This window comes from Camelus ferus, chromosome 3, assembly GCF_009834535.1.
Source record: "Camelus ferus isolate YT-003-E chromosome 3, BCGSAC_Cfer_1.0, whole genome shotgun sequence".
NCBI lineage: Eukaryota > Metazoa > Chordata > Mammalia > Artiodactyla > Camelidae > Camelus > Camelus ferus.
This window is the reverse complement of record NC_045698.1, coordinates 103,900,432-103,918,679: the sequence shown is the minus strand read 5'-3', so window position 1 is coordinate 103,918,679 and position 18,248 is coordinate 103,900,432. Positions and strand designations below refer to the sequence as shown.

General features: G+C 36.5%; 1 protein-coding gene across 4 annotated transcripts in view; it reads left to right on the top strand.

Moving 5' to 3' along the window:
• JAKMIP2 (janus kinase and microtubule interacting protein 2) overlaps window positions 1-18,248 on the top strand; it is a 158,151-nt gene that overhangs the window by 491 nt on the left and 139,412 nt on the right. The window lies entirely within an intron of this gene.

The following is an 18,248-nucleotide window of genomic DNA, read 5'->3' as shown; positions in this document are numbered from 1 at the left end:
TGCAGACGGAGCCCTTGGGTTCCTTTCCTTCCAAGCTTAGCAACAGAATCGGAGGATGGAAAAAGAGCTCACAAGAAATGGGTGTTATTGAAAGGGATCATTTCATTTGTAGCTCTCACATATAGGGTTGGGCCTTCCTCAGAAACACATTTGGTGCCCCCCTAAGCTTCTTGGCCTGATTATAAGGTGATTTTGCTTATTTCCTTCATTGCTGAGAAGCGGTGGCCCCAGAATTTAGCATTCTGTTTCATACTCTAACGCACTTTTGTTGAGAAACCATTTGCCGTGTTGTGGTACACAGATTCTATGGTGAATATACAAATGAATACCCTGTGGATGTGCATATCATACATACACTCATGTCACTTAGCACTGATAGTGCATTTATGAAACATATTTATATGCAGAGTGTGCTTTGCAATCATTTTAATGGGTTATAAATGTCCTTGCATGCTTAGAGGTAATTGCATATTTTTGAAACTATGCTTCTGGTTTGTATTATTATTCATTGGCTTCATCTGGATTAATGCAAGATTTATTCTTGTTATTGTCCCTTAGTTTCATTGTGACCAATTAGAACAATCTGTACCATAGCTCTAGATGTGAATTCATAGCCTGCCTCTTTTCTTTATTTTTAATTGGATTTGTGGGGGGTGATTTGAGAGCCCTGAATTTACAATGATAGGAAAGGGAGGTGCCTTGTGGTATCATTTTGTGTCCAGCGTCTTGCCAAATAAATGCTGAAACAAATCAGTTTTCTTGAAATTCTACCCCAGGCCTTTCTTGTTTGTGCCTTGTGTCCCAGGAAGCACAGATGAGCTGGAAGGTGAAATGCATTCCTTTTATTTCATAGTGCTGCTGTTTGCTGTTCATTCCTTCAGTATCCAGGCACCATTTTACAGTTCCCGCAAATGTTGTATCATGGGTCTGCCTCTTTAACCTAGGTGGTTAAGTAGGAAAGTGGGATTATTTTGAAAATCTACATGTTCCCAAGTACCCTAGCCATCTCCAAATCAGCCTGCTTATACAATGAAGTGAAATGAAACAAGAGAGTGAGCAAAGCTAAGCGGGTGAATGTGTGGCTGGTAGGCAAAATGGGGGGGCTATTGTAGTTTGCAAATGCTTAGTGGGATCTGCTTGACCTTTTACTGTGTCACAGCTTTAAGGCAGCTCAGTGTACTGAAGATGACTGAGGTGAGTAGGGTAAAGGGCTCCATTACCTCCCAGGATAAGGGATTTCATTGAATCAAAGCCAGAAACATCCTTGCAGGTAAAACTGTTGGTAATACTACATTCATCGTATGGACTGTTTGTATCCATCTCTCTCTTTAACAGTATCACTGTCAGTGCAAACACTTTTTACAATGTAAAATAACAGCATTTTTGTTTTCATCTTGCATTTTATCTTACCCCTGCTCCTGGAATATAGTAAATGTAACTATATCTCTGCTGCTGGGATATAGTAAATAGAACCATATCTTTGCTGCTGGGATATAGAAAATGTGAAAATAATGCATTTGATTTTACACACTGCCCCTCTTCATTTATTTGAATCAGGTTTACAGTTTAATTTCTCTGAGAATAAATGTCCTGTTTGGTTTCTATATGGGAAGGCTCCTCAGTGGGCTTAATGGGAGGAATGGATTTAATATGCTCATGGCATGTCATATATTACATAGATTCACAACTCTGTCAAGTCCTGCTACCGTGTGCCTTATTGTAACAACTCCATAAAGTAGCGTAGGGGAAGAGGTACTGGGCTTGTATGTCATATCCAAAATTTTGTAACACGCTGTGTACTGAATCTTTAATGATAACTTTTGACTTGGACAAATTAAAATTTCAGATATATCTATAGTAAGCTTTAAGAAATCAAGAGATGTCATAGTTGACCCTGTTTCATGCAATGAACACAGGTATCTTGGGCTTTGTTTTATTTCCTTTGTGTTGAGTTTTCATTAGGATGTGGTTTTATAGGTGAGGTTGGTACAGTTTGAGCAGAGGCAAATCACTAAGTCATGGGCATAGAGCTGACTATGAGTAGCATGTTTCAGCTGTGTGGTCAGACCCTGGTGGGAATACGGGTCTGGTTTTTGATTCTACAACTTGAGACAATTATATAACCTTTGCTGATGGCCCACAGAAAGTGAACTATGTTTAAAGGACCACAAGTTGAACTCTCTGAGAAGAGATAAAGAAACCAGGATCATTTCACTTGAAGAAGAGAAAACTGAGAGATGACAATCATTTGCTTCAAAGAGCTGAGGATTTTACATAGGGCATTGCTTCTTGCTATTTTGGGGACCTAAAATAGGGTCAGTGGGCTTCAACTTCATTATAAAGAATGAAGATTAGAAATACAAAATGTAGAACTTTCTGAGAGCAAATCTGAATTGTCAACTGTGTAACCAGATAAGGCAGTGCATCTTTTTTTCATCAAAACCTGTAAAAGTATGCCGTAAACATGCATTTATTTGGGATGGACTGGATTCTTTCTTAAGAACTTCTCTGGCTTTTTCTAGAGTAGACTGTCCATGTAAGAGTGTGCTTTAGTTGTTTAACATTCAGTGCTTCTAGACCTGGGACAGTAAGACTCCATTTTATAATGAGCTTCTAAATTACAGAATCTGGATATTTTTAAAGAAATCAATTGACCATCTGCTTAGAGGAATGTATATGTTGTCAGGATGCAGGGAATTGAACGTTTTCCTCTTCGTAAGAATCCTTTCTCAGCAACTTAAAGGAATTTGATGCCTAATAGCCATATTAAAATTACTGCCTTTTGTGTGGCTATTTTGAAAACTGAAATGAGGCTTAGTGGGGTCTAGATACAAAATAATACAAGAGCCATCACTTTGATGTCAGAAGAAAGCAAAATATATGCATGATACATACGTATTATTTAAATGTGCTGTTTAACAACAAACACATTTAATTATCTTTTTCTCAAATGCTATCTTGAAAATGTCATTCTTGTTGGCATATTAAATATTTTGACTGGTATTTAAACTTTAGGAAAACTTGTTTTAGTTGGAATGAACCACACTTCGTGGTAGGATGTTCCTTATTTCTTCAAGTGACCTCATAACATATTTCAATTTTACATACATCCTTCTCAAGTCCATCAGGGTGGTTGGAAAATATCTAGAGTGTCAAAACTGTTTACATTTCTCATAGATTCATAAAAAGATTGTTGCTTTGTTTTCCATGGTTGGAACCTAAAAGAAAACCAGATTTATCTTGGAAGTTTCAACTTAAATTACTCGATTGGTTTTTCCTGAAATAAACTAGATTTATACTTGGTGTTACTCTGAGAGTTCAGTTACAGTTCCCTGTATTTGCACATCCCAACTGTTATTCTACCAAGTGAAAATGAGTTTCAAACATTGTGAATTAATAATTGAAAAACACCTATTTGTAGACCTCTTACATGACCAGCACAATGTGCGTATGCTAGCAACGTAGAACTTCCTTGGTAGGGAGGATACAGGATATACACTCGTGAAATACTTAATGACAAGAACAATATGGTTCTAATCTGCACCATCATTATACCTTACCTTGATATAATCTTTTGTGGGTCTCCAAGTCATTTTACATTCTTTACTTTTCATATTATATTCCCCTAAATTCTATCATGCCAGTAAAGCTAGTGTCACCATAATGATTTTAAATAAGTGGAAAGAGTCTCAGAGAGGTTAGCCTTGTCCAAGTTTGGGACTGGTAAATAGTCTAACTGGGCCTGAATTTCACATCTCATTAGCCCAAATCTGCCATACTAGAAAAGTTATCAAATTATCTTGTTGATTTGAATTTTAAAATATCTAATACAGTAAATCTGCATTAAATGTAGCGCATCTTTAATTGGATTTTTATTTGAATATTTCAAGTGCCATGATGTGTTCTTTGGGGGTATTGAATTGCCAGATAGACTAAGTGTATTCTTTAGGTGTCAGCCAAAAAAAAGGTAGACACAAAAATTATTTTGGGAAAATTTGGAATTTATGATACTTCACAAAAGCGTAAAGACATTTATCTGGGGAAAATCGAAACCTTCTTGGACTGATGTGCACTAATTTCATGGCTAAGTATTTCTATTTTTAATGACATACAAGTTGGGAAGTAACACAATTTTTTTTCTGTGGTTAGGACCAAATTAATTCCTTTAGGTCCTAGACCTTGAAAAAAGTTAGCCATACCTCCTACCAGTATGTCCTAAGCATCCTTCTACCTACATGTTCTTAAAAATTTAAATGATATCAAATCATAAATAAGTATACATCAGTTCAACAACTTTCTGATATTCTCCTTGGACACATACTTTTATACTTTTTTGAAATATCAAGAATCAAATACTTTTCTCCAAAATATTCTAACTGTTTGGTGTCTCCCTTTCTTTACTGACACTGTAGGCACGTACCTTGTCTGACTGGTAATTCAGTGCTGGCCAAAGAGCAAATCATGCCAACTGAACTATTATTCCACATTTGTGAAATGTCCTTTATAAATAGTTAGCTTGCAGTACAAGCGAGATCCATCAAACATTTTTTACTTTAAATCAATATTCACCAGTACAATTAAATTTTCTTGTAATTTTTTTTTTTACATTGAAAAAATATATATCCTCATTGTGAGGGGAGAAAAAAGTGCAGAAATGTATAAAAAGCAAATCACCCAGAAACCTACCATCAAGAAATCATTACTGTTAGCACTTTGGAATATTTCTGTCTAGATTTTTTTCCCTATATGCCAGTATAAACAACTCAGATGTACAGTTTCATAAATGGGCCCATACTCTAAGCATTGTTTTATAGTTCTTTTACTTTATGTAAGGTGGCCATCTTCCCATGTTAATGCAATATGTCTCTGCTAAATTTTTAATCTCAGGGTGCATTTTTCTTGATGATTCAAGATATTTTTTCCTCACTTTGGGGTCTTTACACTTTGCTTTAAAATACTTCTCATGATACAGTAGATCTCGCTTGATTTACAGCAGCTAGGAGTCAAACATTATTTCCAGGAAATATGAGATCTGTAATTCTGAGCTGACTCTCCGTCTCACAATGGGCATTAAATTAACCTTGGTCATCCCTTGTCTGCTGATAATGTATGAGTTTTAAGCCCAAGTCAGTGTTTGAGTCACTAGGAATTTCACCAGGTGCACGTAAAGCGGAAATTAAAAAAATGAAACCAAACCAAATCTCTTCCAGATTCATGTTATTTTTCCTCAGTACAGTAGTGGCATCCTGTAGTCTTAACCTCTGTGACCAACTTGAATCCTTCATGAAAACATTTAAATAACATACATTAACTGTCATATCACTTCTCAAACTAAACTGAGATACATTTTTGGCATCGGTGTATTTCTTAACCCTGTAGATAGTTTTTAAATGAAAGACCAGTCATCTGACTCTTCCCCTTTTAAAATGTGAGTGGCTGGATTCTTCTTACACTTTAAGTTTGAGCTTTGACTATAACTCCTTGGAGAGGTTTCCTTAAGTACATCTCCACTGTTACTCTCTGGACCCTCTGTGTTTCCTTCGTAGCATTTGTTGAAGTTGTGATTATAAAGCTGTTTATTTGCTTACTTGATTTCCCCTACCCTTCGCCAGATGGTAAGCTCTCTGAGGGCAGAAAATGAAACTGTTAATTAATACTGGTTGCCTTGGTACAACATATGTACTCAATAAAGGCTGGTTGAACGAGCGAATAAATGGATGGCCCCCTGAAGGACCTCTGGCCTCCGACTGTAGAAGGGCTTTCCACCAGGCGTTCTTTACACTGTGACTCTCATCCTTTTATTTTGCCTGTAAAACCAAAATGGATTGTATTCATAAAGGTGATATTCTCGGGATTTTAAGATTTTGACAAAGGAAAAGCGAATTCTTAAAGGTAACAAATCACAGCATTTAACAATCCATCGTTAAAAATTGTTCACTATGTGCTATGACATAAATAAGAAGCTATGGACATTTCTGTGGCTCCACTGATTCCCTTTCAAAACTGAATTGCAAGTCAGAAATAATGACACTATTAAGGGAGTACCTTTGTTTTCACTGTAATTTATTAAACTAAGTTAGTAATTTAATTATCTTTTTTTAATTGAAGTAGTCAGTTACAGTGCATCAATCTCTGGTGTACAGCATAATGCCCCAGTCATGCATATATATACATATATTTGTTTTCATATTCTTTTTCATTAAAAGTTATTACAAGGCTCTGAATATAATTCCCTGTGCTACAGTGAAGAAATTTGGTTTTTTTAATCTATTTTTATATATAGTAGTTAACATTTGCAAATCTCAAACTCCCAAATTTATCCCTTCCCACCCGCTTTCCCCGAGTAACCATAAGATTGTTTATTATGTCTGCGAGTCTGTTTCTGTTTTACAGATGTGTTCATTAGTGTCCTCCTTTTTCTTTTTTTTTAGATCCCACATATGAATGATATATGGTATTTTTCTTTCTCTTTCTGGCTTACTTCACTTAGAATGATGATCTCTAGGTCCATCCATGTTGCTGCAGATGGCATTATTTTATTCTTTTTAGCATCAAATTATATGATACACACTCAAAGCTATTTTGCTTTCTAGAAATACACTCTGCTAAATTCTATCATAGACAAATCATTCCTTCATACCTGTATCCCAGAATTAGGCTGAAACAGAAACAGAGGCGATAATGATACTCAAAAGATAAATTAAGGCAAAAATCTTGCTTTCATGAAAGCTTTGAAATTAAAATGTGAAGAGTGACCTGGAGCAGAGGGGTCTGCTTGGCAAACACAGAGAAGTGTCTTCAAGTTGCTGGTGGCAGCCATCTCTAGAGGTGCCTGACCTGCTGATGCACTGAAACTTCAGTATGGGGAAAAAGTTGTTGTTCCCTTTCTTTATTTGGCATCTAAATCAAGATCATTTACCACAGGGCTTGAAGTTCTGGAGTCAACTGAAGTTAAAATATAGATAGAAAACCAAATCTGACTAAGCTTAGTTAACACTTTCATCAGAAAAAAATTCATTGGTATTATTTTCAAGAAGGAAATTTTGTTGAAATCATTATGACTCTAAAAAAGCCTTGTGAGCATGTGCTGAAGAAAAGAGCGTGATATCTTCATCATGCCTTCTGGTCCAAACTGGAAATGTTCCTCTGAAAAGTGTGACCCAGTATAACCACAATGAAAATGTAAACCAAGCGTTTCTCACTCACGTTCTTCCTTCTGGTGCAACATTTCGTGGAGAGAGGTGCCTTCCAAAAGTAAGCTGAGCTCTTACTCCGTACTCCTAACTGATCCATATTTAAGGGCCTTAAACTATTCATAGATCAGATGTACCTAATTTGAACATATTTTCCAAAACAAAAATTGTTTTTTAAATGCAAGAATACTGATGAAAACAGCTAGACAGAACATTTTAAGTGAGTACCATTCTGTAAAGTCTAGGATATCGTGTCATTCTACCAGTAAACCATTAAAGCCATTGAAGGAATTGCAAGACACTAATTTTTTTTTATAACAATAGCCTATCTAGAGAGTTGAAATTAAAAATTAACACTTTGAAGTCATATGATAAGCCACAGACAATGATTCTGCTAATTGACAGTGGTAAGACAGAGAGAGGGACTTAGGTGTTTTGAAGATATTATAGATCCCAAACTTGCTTTCTTATGAATTTCTTAGATAATTCCGTTTATGAAAATGGGAACTCTGGCATTACTGAAATTTCTCCATTGTCTGCTCTGCTCAGGTTACCTGGACCCAGAGGAGGGAAGTACTCCTGCTCCACTGGCTTAGTCTTTGTCTCCTGCATCTCCTAAGGAGGAATTTAAGTGGTTGTTAATCAGTTAATTAAGCAGAATTTGTATTTCAGAGAATATATGATTTTTTGCTGTATTAAGGAAAGCATTTGAATTATGACTTTTATTTTTAAAGCCTTTTGTTTACTAAAAGCGTCTACACAATTTAGAATTTACAAGATATTGAGCCAGATGCCTAAAACATTAGCAACCATTCAAAATAAACCCTCGCTTTTAGAAAGTGAATTAACAAGGAACCCCTTACCCCTAGTTAATTTACACAGAAGGAGCATTTTAGCCATCCTGTTCTCTTCTCAGCTAGACTGTCCACATTTGAGGCTCCACAGGGTGCAGTGCCACACTCTGAAATAAGAGAAAGGAAACTGTCCGCCTGCAACAAGGGAAATTGATTCTTCCACGACTGTGTGACCTTCTGGGTTTTATCCTCCATAGATTGAAAAGAGCCCAGTCTGCAAACACATGCTTAAACATGCCCGATTCACACAAATGCTCGTATCTGAACAGGTTTAGCTACACGTCTTGTCCACTCTCTTTTAACTGTGGTGTGTGATTTTGTATTTTTCTCTTCACTCTATGGGTTTTGAAATCAAGTCTAAATGGCTTAGCCAAGACCCGTGGAAGGTGGTAAAGAGACAAGGTTAATTTTTCTAGCCATTCACTGGCCATTTGCTTACTGAACTTTCACTAACATTTCTGTAGTTTGAAAACATCAGGTATCTTAATTTATTTTATATAATCCTTTGCTTTGAAACGCCAAGCTTTGTATATTTAACTGTAATCTAAGCAGAATTGATCCATTCCCAGTTCACATGGTGCTATCGCTAACCACTTTCTTGATGTCCTCAAATGGTGTTTGCCGAACGAAAGGCTCTTTATGACGGACAGTAGCTGATGAAATAGTAGAAAAGCATTTTGTTCAGGAGACAGGCATTTTGCAAAGAAGCACTCTCCCTTGGGTCAGTCTGAAAATTTTTTCAGACTTGATGCTGACTTATCTCTATTCTTTAGAAACATTGGGGACATCTAGAGTTTCGAATTTTGTTTATACTTCAAGTAAATCAATTTATTCCAACAACAAATGAGGTAGCCCTGACCCTCATAATAAAAAGAATATCTGACATGCTCTGAATGTAACTAGGATAAAAAAAAGAAAACAGAGCAACTTAACTTTCCTCTTTTTCCAGAAAAAGAGCTAAATTCTTGGAGTACCTATTATGTACTTATTATGCTGTTTTCGTCCATGTCCATTTTTGCAGCCCGCACAACAGAGGCATTGTGCCTCCCACTTTGCAAGAGGGAAGTGAAGCTTGGGTGGGTTGAATTTCTTAGCCAAAGCCATTCAGTTAGTGAGCTGGGAGCTAAGACTGAAGTAAGATCCATCTGATTTTATAGCACAGTGGTTGAAAACTGGAGCCTTGCTGGGTGGACCCAGCTCAAGGGAGCGTTTATAAACATATATAAAGTGTTTATAAGCAACAGTATACGCTCCCAGCACAATATTTTTAAAAACACACTTTTGTTCAAAATTTTATAATTTTGACAATTTCAAAAAATATCTGAATACTTGCCTCCTCTTAGAAAATAAGAAAATCTGGCCTCACAAGGCCCACATCTCATGGCAGCACATCTGGGGTTGAGTGATGGACGTTCCTCCTGGTGGTCCTGTGCTCGTCAGCATGTGCTCCCTCGACACCCCATGCCCCCACCCCCCAGTTAATTCACATTAACTCTCTGGTCTTTGAAACAGTAGGGGTTTTGACCCCTGTTTAGCCCATTTTCATTGCACCACACCATATACAATTTCCTGGTTAAGCATGATTTTTGTTCTTTAAAGAAACATTCAGGTTTCGTTAATATGGAAGCTGAAATGAATTTAACAGCAGATGAGCATTTGATTAAAATGAGGTATCTGTATGAAATTTAATGCTGTTGATCTGGTTTGGGGGCAATCCCAATTACATTTCAACTGGATAATTTGCAGCTTTTCAAGTTTTTCTTCTTATGCCCCATCAATTTTTTTTTTATCTCTTTCTTAATCAGTAAGCAAAGGCATTTTTCACAGTAAGTAATGTGTTTAGTACTTTATTTTACAAGTTATGAAAGACTTTTGATACTTTAAGTTTTCACAAGCGTATAGGTAGAGAAGATACTATATATTATGTTGTATTATATTATATTACATTACATTATGTTATGTTCTATCACTTATAATCACCCTCCGGGTAAAGTTCAGAGTACCTACCTGTGTCCTGCATTACATAACCACTAAGTGAAATATCGGGGATTCAAATCCAGATTTCTTTACTTCGAAATTTTTTTGTTCTACGAGATGTGGCCCCACACAACCAAATGATCCATCAGTGATGTGATTCAGGGCCAGAGAATTAGGACATGATCTGACCTGCATGCTAAGTCCTAATTCAGGCACTAAGGTAACTTAGGCCACTTGGTTGTCCTCACCAAGTCCTTCCTTTCATGTACAATCGATGAGTGTATAGTTGTGTATGGAAACAACTAAATAGACCAAGAGCTATCAATGGGGGTTTTGGGGGGTGGAGGAAGAACATATAGTTCCCATATGTGTATTATCATCATCACCAATACCACAGAAGCCTAACTGAAGGTCCTCAAAATAGAAAGCATTCATAGACTCCCATCATTATCCCTGGTCCCCGTCCGAAAGGAACTTCCGTTTTTACAAGGAAAAGGGGCCAAATTTAAATAGAATATTAATATATGTAACATGTAGATGGAATAGGTAAATAGCACCAGAGTTTTCCGCAGAAGTCTTTGTTTTTGTGAAGTGACCACGATGGCTTCTAGCTAACTGGCCTCAACGATTAGTGCACGTGTTGACGAGGATGGTCTTGAATCAGTATTCAATCCTGTTTTTCTTCTCCGAAGATAGATCTTTCATTTGATGAGCCAAACATAATTTTTGTTTACAATAATAAATAGGGATTATGAGGCACGTTAATCTACTTTTTGGACTAAATTCAGGTTAAAAAGTCTCTGAGAAATTTGTTTCAAAACACATTTGACATTAATGTTGGTTGTTGTTGTGACGTTGGTTTGTGTTTGTTTTGCCACCCTTCCTAGAAGCTAGCATTGCCCTGAAGTCATTGCACACATGCACCGACACGCTTTGAAGAAGGTAATGGTATCCCTATTTTATGCATAACTCAACCAAATTTATTGAGGTAAATCAGTTTACTGTTTAGTCAAGATTATCTAACTGATAACTGATGGTACCAGATTCTGAACTCAAGTCTGCCTGACTCCAAGATGGTCTTAACTAATACACTAAGCTATTTCCCCCTTGTAGTGAAAACTTGATTGTGCTCCTGAGAATTAAAAAGAAAGACAAATATATTTTTAATGTTATTATTATTGTTAAATATTAATCAAGACCCAAAAGATAGCAACACTCTGTTAAAGTGACGTTCAAGAACAAAGCCCACACAACCAGTTTCCTCAGTAAGGAAGGACAACAAAGAGCTGAAGGAATCCCAGTCTTCACATAAACCATTTGGAGATTTTTGTGTTTAAATAACCAATAGGAGGTCATTGGTGAGCTGTGTGCATTTGTACAATATAATCCAGGGTTCCCTTTTTAAAACGAAAGGTATTAAATATATTGTAATAAAAGAAAATTACCTAGTTTTCCTTCCTGCTTTTTTTTTCAAGCCATAAAAAAGCAAGAAAACATTTTACACTGTATTTACCACAATGCTGTAAACTATGAACATTTTCTTTTTCTCTGAAGATTCAGAGAGCAGTTTTACAGAAATTTCATCTCTGGGAAAAATTCTCAATTGCACAATAGACTCAGCAGCATGAATCCCAGAACTCAATGCTATGGACAGTATAGTATCTGTGTTCTTATCGCTTCTGTGGTTCTAAATTCATGCAATGTAAGACTTTTTTGTTTCCTTTTTTTTTTTTTTTTTGCTTGTAGTGAATAGCAGTTTTGACAAGTCAGGTTTGAGTGAGAAAAGGCTGAATCCTTGATTTGTCTGTCCATACATATAGATGAGGTATATATGATAAATCAGTTGTGGCCTGTGCCAAGCATAGAATATAAGAAAGCTCCAGTATTTTGTAGAAGAGGTTCAGTAACACAGAAAAATATGCAAGATAGGTCTTTTCAGATAGAAAAAAAAAGTCAAAAATCAAAAGATTGGATTTAACACCAATTTTGTGAGAAAGGAAGAATTATACACACACACACACACACACACACACACACACACACACACACACACACACACACACACACATATATTTTAAAGGACCCAAATACTGCAAGTCAAAATATTAGCAGGAATTAATTCCGGGTGGTAACTTCATGAGAAATTTCTTCATTGACTTTTTTATGATTTCCAAATTTACTAAAATGAAATTTACTTATTAATTAGCAAAATGTGGTGAATATTTTTAAATGAAAGATTTGGTCATCAAAATTTCTAAATTATTCAGAAATCAGGTAGTTGACTATCCAGAGTGACCCTGCAGGGCTTCTGGAAGATAGAAGTTTTGCCCTTTGTGGATCAGAGGTTCCAAACTGTTTTCCATAGACAACCACAGTGTCCCTTGGTTGTGAGCTGGAGAGAGAAGGAAAAGACTGGGAGGTTAGGATCCAGGCTCTCTCTACACACACACACACACACACACACACACACACACACACACACACACACACACACACACCCCTTTGAATGTCCTCCTAAAGTTTTGAGAAAGAAGATCCTTTCACAAAATTGTTTGAAAACCCTACGATATATAGCTGTAATTGATATTTTGTGTGCCAAAATATCTAATTTCTTTAAAAACTAAAGATTTTATTTTCATTTGGATAGTCATCATCTTATTTTCATCAGCCTCTAGTGGTTTTAGTCCACAGTGTTTACTGGAATCGATGTTAATAAGACAGAACTCCAAGCTTACCACCATGTGACTTAGTCATAATTCATTTTCACTGAAGATCTCAAGCAAGGATTATGTAATGAGAGAGCAACCTCCCCCCCCCCCAAGTCTTCAGAATTCTGACCTTTTCCCTTTAGGAAGTAGGCACGTTTATCTCCATCATGAAGGACCTGCTTACACTTTTGCCGCCCTCTGTGTAGTTCAGATGCAGTGAAATTTTTAATGATGACGGTGGCAGTGATGCTATTGCCGATGACAGTTCACACTTTGACAGTAGGGTCTGGGGTTGCATGGCTCCGGGGAGGACTCTGAAGGATGCCTCCCAGAGCTGTGCTGTGGAGCAGCACCGAATGAGCACCTGCCGGATGCCCTGTGAGTTCTGAACACTTTACAAGCGTAAGCCTTGGAAGTAGGTACCATGGTACCCCCTTCTTACTCCTTCAGCTGAGGAAACTAAGGCAGAGAATGTTCCACGAGCTAGTAAATGATTTACGGAGTGGTTCCTAAGTGCTTGTCTTTATACTAGGTGTACGAGATCAGAGCCCTCTTCTCAAAAGGCTTATAAAGTAGCAAAGGAGACAGGTCTATAAACAAGAGTTAATGATAAAACATGCAATGTGTGGCCACCAAAACGTAATGCTGTGGCTTTCCCATTCAGCTGCCAAAGGACATGGCCTCTAACAAAAACAAGTACCGTAAATTTGCCATCAAGATACAGAGTTTTATTTTAGCTGAATTATATTTGATCTTTACTGAAGAAATAAAAACAGAATGTGAATGACTTTTTAGTGACCATTTCCTGTTGCTTTATATTACACATTGTAATACTACACATTAGCTCGTATATTGTAACACTACCTGACCAAACCCATCTAATTGATGAGTCTTAAGATAATCCAGATATCTTATTTCTTATGTGAATGACTAACCAAAGGTTAGATTTTTCTCTTTATGACATCACCTGGGGAAGAAACTAGGTATATATTTGAACATTTTGAATTAAAAGAGAACTTTGGTATATTCTTCAAACCACATACAAAAACGTATTCTTTGCATTTGTGGTCCTGATTTTAAAGGAAAATTATGTTTAAAAATAATTCTAACACCTACAATGTGTTCTTCTAAGGTGTATGTGTGGAGAAGTAGAGAGTGGGGAACATACAAAGATGAGTAAGACTCAATCCCAGTACAGTTAGCAGTAAGCGTTGAGGCGCTGAAACTTTGCCAAGAGACACGGGGGCCTTTATCGGGACTGAAGAACATTGGCCAATTCTGTATCAAACATGTGAAAATCTATACAAGAAAACTGAAGAACATCAATCAACAAACATAAATGAAGAAAAAGAGTAAATTTGTGAAGATGGAAGATAGAGTTTACCACCTGAAAGTAGGGGAGGACACTGTAACCTGTCTGGCCTTAAAGTTAAAAAGGAATGTTAGAGTGACATGGAAGCAAGCCACTGATACTGCCTTTTTTTAGAATAATGCAGAATATGGATTTTTAAAACAAAACCGCACGAAGAGGTCATTTGGCGGCATGCATAGTTTGCTGTGCTCTGAATTTCTGTGTACTGGATGTGTATTAGAAAACAGACCATAAGACTGAAGTAAGGAATGACTATTAAATCCTAAAGAGCAAATTATGAATGGCTTCCTGCAGTTTTTTTCCCCCTTGAACCTTCCCTGGTGTGTGAATGTAATGAGGCCACATGCACAGTAAGTATTGGAAAACATGTTAGATACATTGATTCCAGTTGCAGCCAAGGGACTCTTTCAGGATTATTTTTTCTGTATTTAATACATACACAGTAACCCAGAAAGTAAGGGAAAATATAAATCCGGAGGGGAAAAGGTAACTGAGTGTTTAATGAGCGTATTGATCCTGCTCCGCCTGCCTTCGCCTTGGTGTTTTTCCCTCTTTGAGCTGTGATTATCAGTACTCCAGCCTCTGAATTAAATAATCGGTACACTCTCTGTGTCTCTGTGCGGTCAGGTGACGCTGAGGCAGAAACCTGTAAAGCCCGAGCAGATCTCTTAAACTCTCTATTTCCTTTTAAGTAAAAGGAAAGTCTCGGGCTAGTATATCTACAAGAAGGACCCTTCCAGCTGTAAATATGTTCATGACTCTGTGACTGTCATCACATTTTTCTGTCAGTCTTGTGTCATGATAAATACTTCCCAAGGTAATAGCAATGTTGGCTTTTTCATCACTGTTCTCTTTCAGTATGTATAAGTGTATGTGTTTGTCTGTTTGTAAGAAAGAGATGTTGCCTCAGTTTAGCAAAAAGGTTATTCATTCATTCCAAACCATACATCTAAAAAGGCATACATACAGTGTGGTAGACTGCAGGGCTAATTAGTCAGTCCAATGAATAAAAGTATTGAGTTTACTTTTTCTTGGCTTCAGCCCAGATACTGCATCCATAAGCGCTCATGTTCAAGCACCAGGTGACCGATTGATTGACAGAGTTATTATTAAGAGGTTTTCTAGTTTATTGAAGGGGCTGTATTAGATTATATTCAAGGACTCTTTCCCCTCAACATGATGAACGTGTGGAAGCAGACCCCCAAGGCAGGAGCATTCTCTGCCCTATAAAATATTTGCTCTTGCGCGTTCAGAAAGTCACTTCACGATTTCCCTTTTTAGAGGCCATGTGGGGAGCCAGCTTGCCATATGTGTGATATTTTCATCAAAGTATGCACACATCTCTGCTTGATAGAAAAACATCAAATGAAAGGAGTCGAGATTGTCTTTTTCATTCTTTCCTATTTCTCAGGACAGGTTTTACTGTTGTATATCAGGTCAATAGAATTTCTTGTAAAATCAGAGAACCCCTTGACTTGACTAGTACTCTTCTTCCACAGACTTTATCATGGAATAAGTTCACTTATTCTAGCTGCAGTTTTTTTAGGGTGAACCCGTGTGACCCAGTGTGAGGGCACACAACTGGGATTCAGAAATCCTGGGTTTAGTCTTTGTTCAGCTGTCAACCAGCTATATGACATGAGCAGGCCTCCTGTCCTTTCTTCTTTTTTTTTTCTCTAGTGTCCTGTCCATTCTTGATTTTTTTGAAACTATAAAAGGAGAGAAAAAGATACAGCTTTTTTTTTCTCTCGTTGCTCCCCTTGAAAGGAAAAAAAAAGTAAATGTGTCTAGAAGGATCTTTTCATTCCTCTGCCATCAGATGTGTGGGCATATTTGCAAACTGATGGAAGAAATCCTTTCTGAAATCCAGAGTCCTTTCATTTGCCTATAGTAGTGATTACAGTTATTTATGGACCTGGCTTATTTTTCCCATTAGCCTGCAATCTCCACAAGGGAAATGAGGTAGGGGGAGGCGGGGGGGAGGGAAGCACAATCTAAGGAGTAGACTAGAATCCAAGAAGGGGTGAGGGAATTGCAGATGGCTCAAAAATGCATATTAATTTAACCTTTCATTTGTAATAGCGAACTGTTAAAAATAAAATTGCATAAAATTGCCTTGACTGATTGGAATATAGTGAAAATACGGTGAAAGAACATTGCAGGAGGCATGCACTGTAAATTCTTTAAACACTATTACAGATTTTAAAAATTTAATGACATGGAAAGACATTTAGAATACATTCAGTGAAAAATCTAGACTTAAAAACACTATGTTGAAAATATGTTCACATGTGCATAGATAAAAAAACATGAAGGCAGTATAAAAATATAAAAAGTGTTTAGGTGGTAGAAATATACGAATTTTATTTATTTTAAAATTTTTGTTGATAAGGTTTTCTAGGTTTTTTCCAATGGACATATATTACTTGGTTAATAAGACAAGAAGCAAACCAAAAAGAACTTTTTTTTTTGTCTTCTTTGGTTTATTTTGCTCTTTTTTTCCCCTGGTTTCCTAATGTGAAAGCTCAGATTATTGGTTCAAGAAGTCTCTTTAAAAAATTGACATATAGTTGATTTACAATATTGTGCTAGTTTTAGGTGTATAGCAAAGTGATTCAGTTATATATATTTTTTTCCGGACTATTTTCCATTATAGGTTATTATAAGATATTGAACATAACCCCCTGTGCTATACAGTTAATCCTTGTTGCTTATTTATATGTATAGCAGTTTATGTCTCTTAATCCTATACTCCTAATTTATCCCTCCACCCCTCCCTTTCCCCTTCGGTAGTCATAAATTTGTTTTCTATGTCTGGGGGTTTCTTTCTGTTTTGTATATAGGTGTTTGTATTCATTTTTAGATTCCACATGTAAGTGATATCCTATTTCTTTCTCTGTCTTACTTCACTTAGTATAGTATTCTTTAGGTCCATCCATATTGCTGCAAATGACAGTATTTCGTTCTTTTTTATGCTGAGTAATATTCCATTGTATATATATATTCCACATCTTCTTTATCCATTCATCTGTTGATGGACACTTAGGTTGTTTCCATGTCTTGGTTATTGTAAATAATGGTGCTATGAACATTGGGGTGTATCTTTTTAGAGTTTTCATCTTTTCCAGATATATGCCCAGGAGTGGGATTGCTAGGTCATATGGTAGCTCAATTTTTAGTTTTTGAAGGAACCTCTATACTATTTTCCATAGTGACTGCACCAATTTATATTCCCATCAACAGTGTAGGAAGGTTCCCTTTTCTCCATACTCTACAGCTTTTAATATTTGTAGACCTTTTGATAATGGCCATTCTGACTGGTGTAAAGTAATACCTCATTGTGGTTTTGATTTGCATTTCTGTAATAATTAGCAATGTGGAGCATCTTTTCATGTGCCTCTTGGCCATCTGTATGTCTTCTTTGGGGAAATGTCTATTTAAGTATTTTGTCCACCTTTTGATTGGGTTGTTTGGATTTTGATAATGAGTTGTATGAATTGTTTGAATATTTTGGATATTAACCCTTTGGTGGTTGCATCATTTGTAAATATTTTCCCCCATTTTGTAGGTTGTCTTCTTGTTTTGTTGATGGTTTATTTTGCTGTGCAAAAGCTTTTAAGTTTGATTAGATCCCATTCATTTTTTTTTTTTTTTTGCTTTTATGTCCATTGCCTTGGGAGATTAACCTAAGAAAACATTGCTACGATTTATGTCAGATAATGTTTTGCCTACGTTCTCTTCTAGGAGTTTTACGGTGTCATGTCTTATATGTAGGTCTTTAAACCATTTGAGTTTATTTTTGTATATAGTGTGAAGGAGGGTTCTAATTTAATTGATTTACATGTAGCTGTCCAGCTTTCCCAGCACCACTTGTTGAAGAGACTTTTTCTCCATTGTGTGTTCTTGCCTTTGTTGTCATAGATTAATTGACCTAAGTGTGTGGGTTTATTTCTGGGTTCTATTCGGTTCCATTGAGCTATATGTCTGTTTTTGTGCCAATACCACACTACTTTGATAATTTCAGCTTTGTAGCATAGTCTAAAGTCTGGAAAATTATGCCTCCAGCTTTGTTCTTCCCAAAAGAACTTTTTAAGTTGCCTTTATCTGAACATTTTAGAAAGTTTCTGATGGATATTTAGGGAAG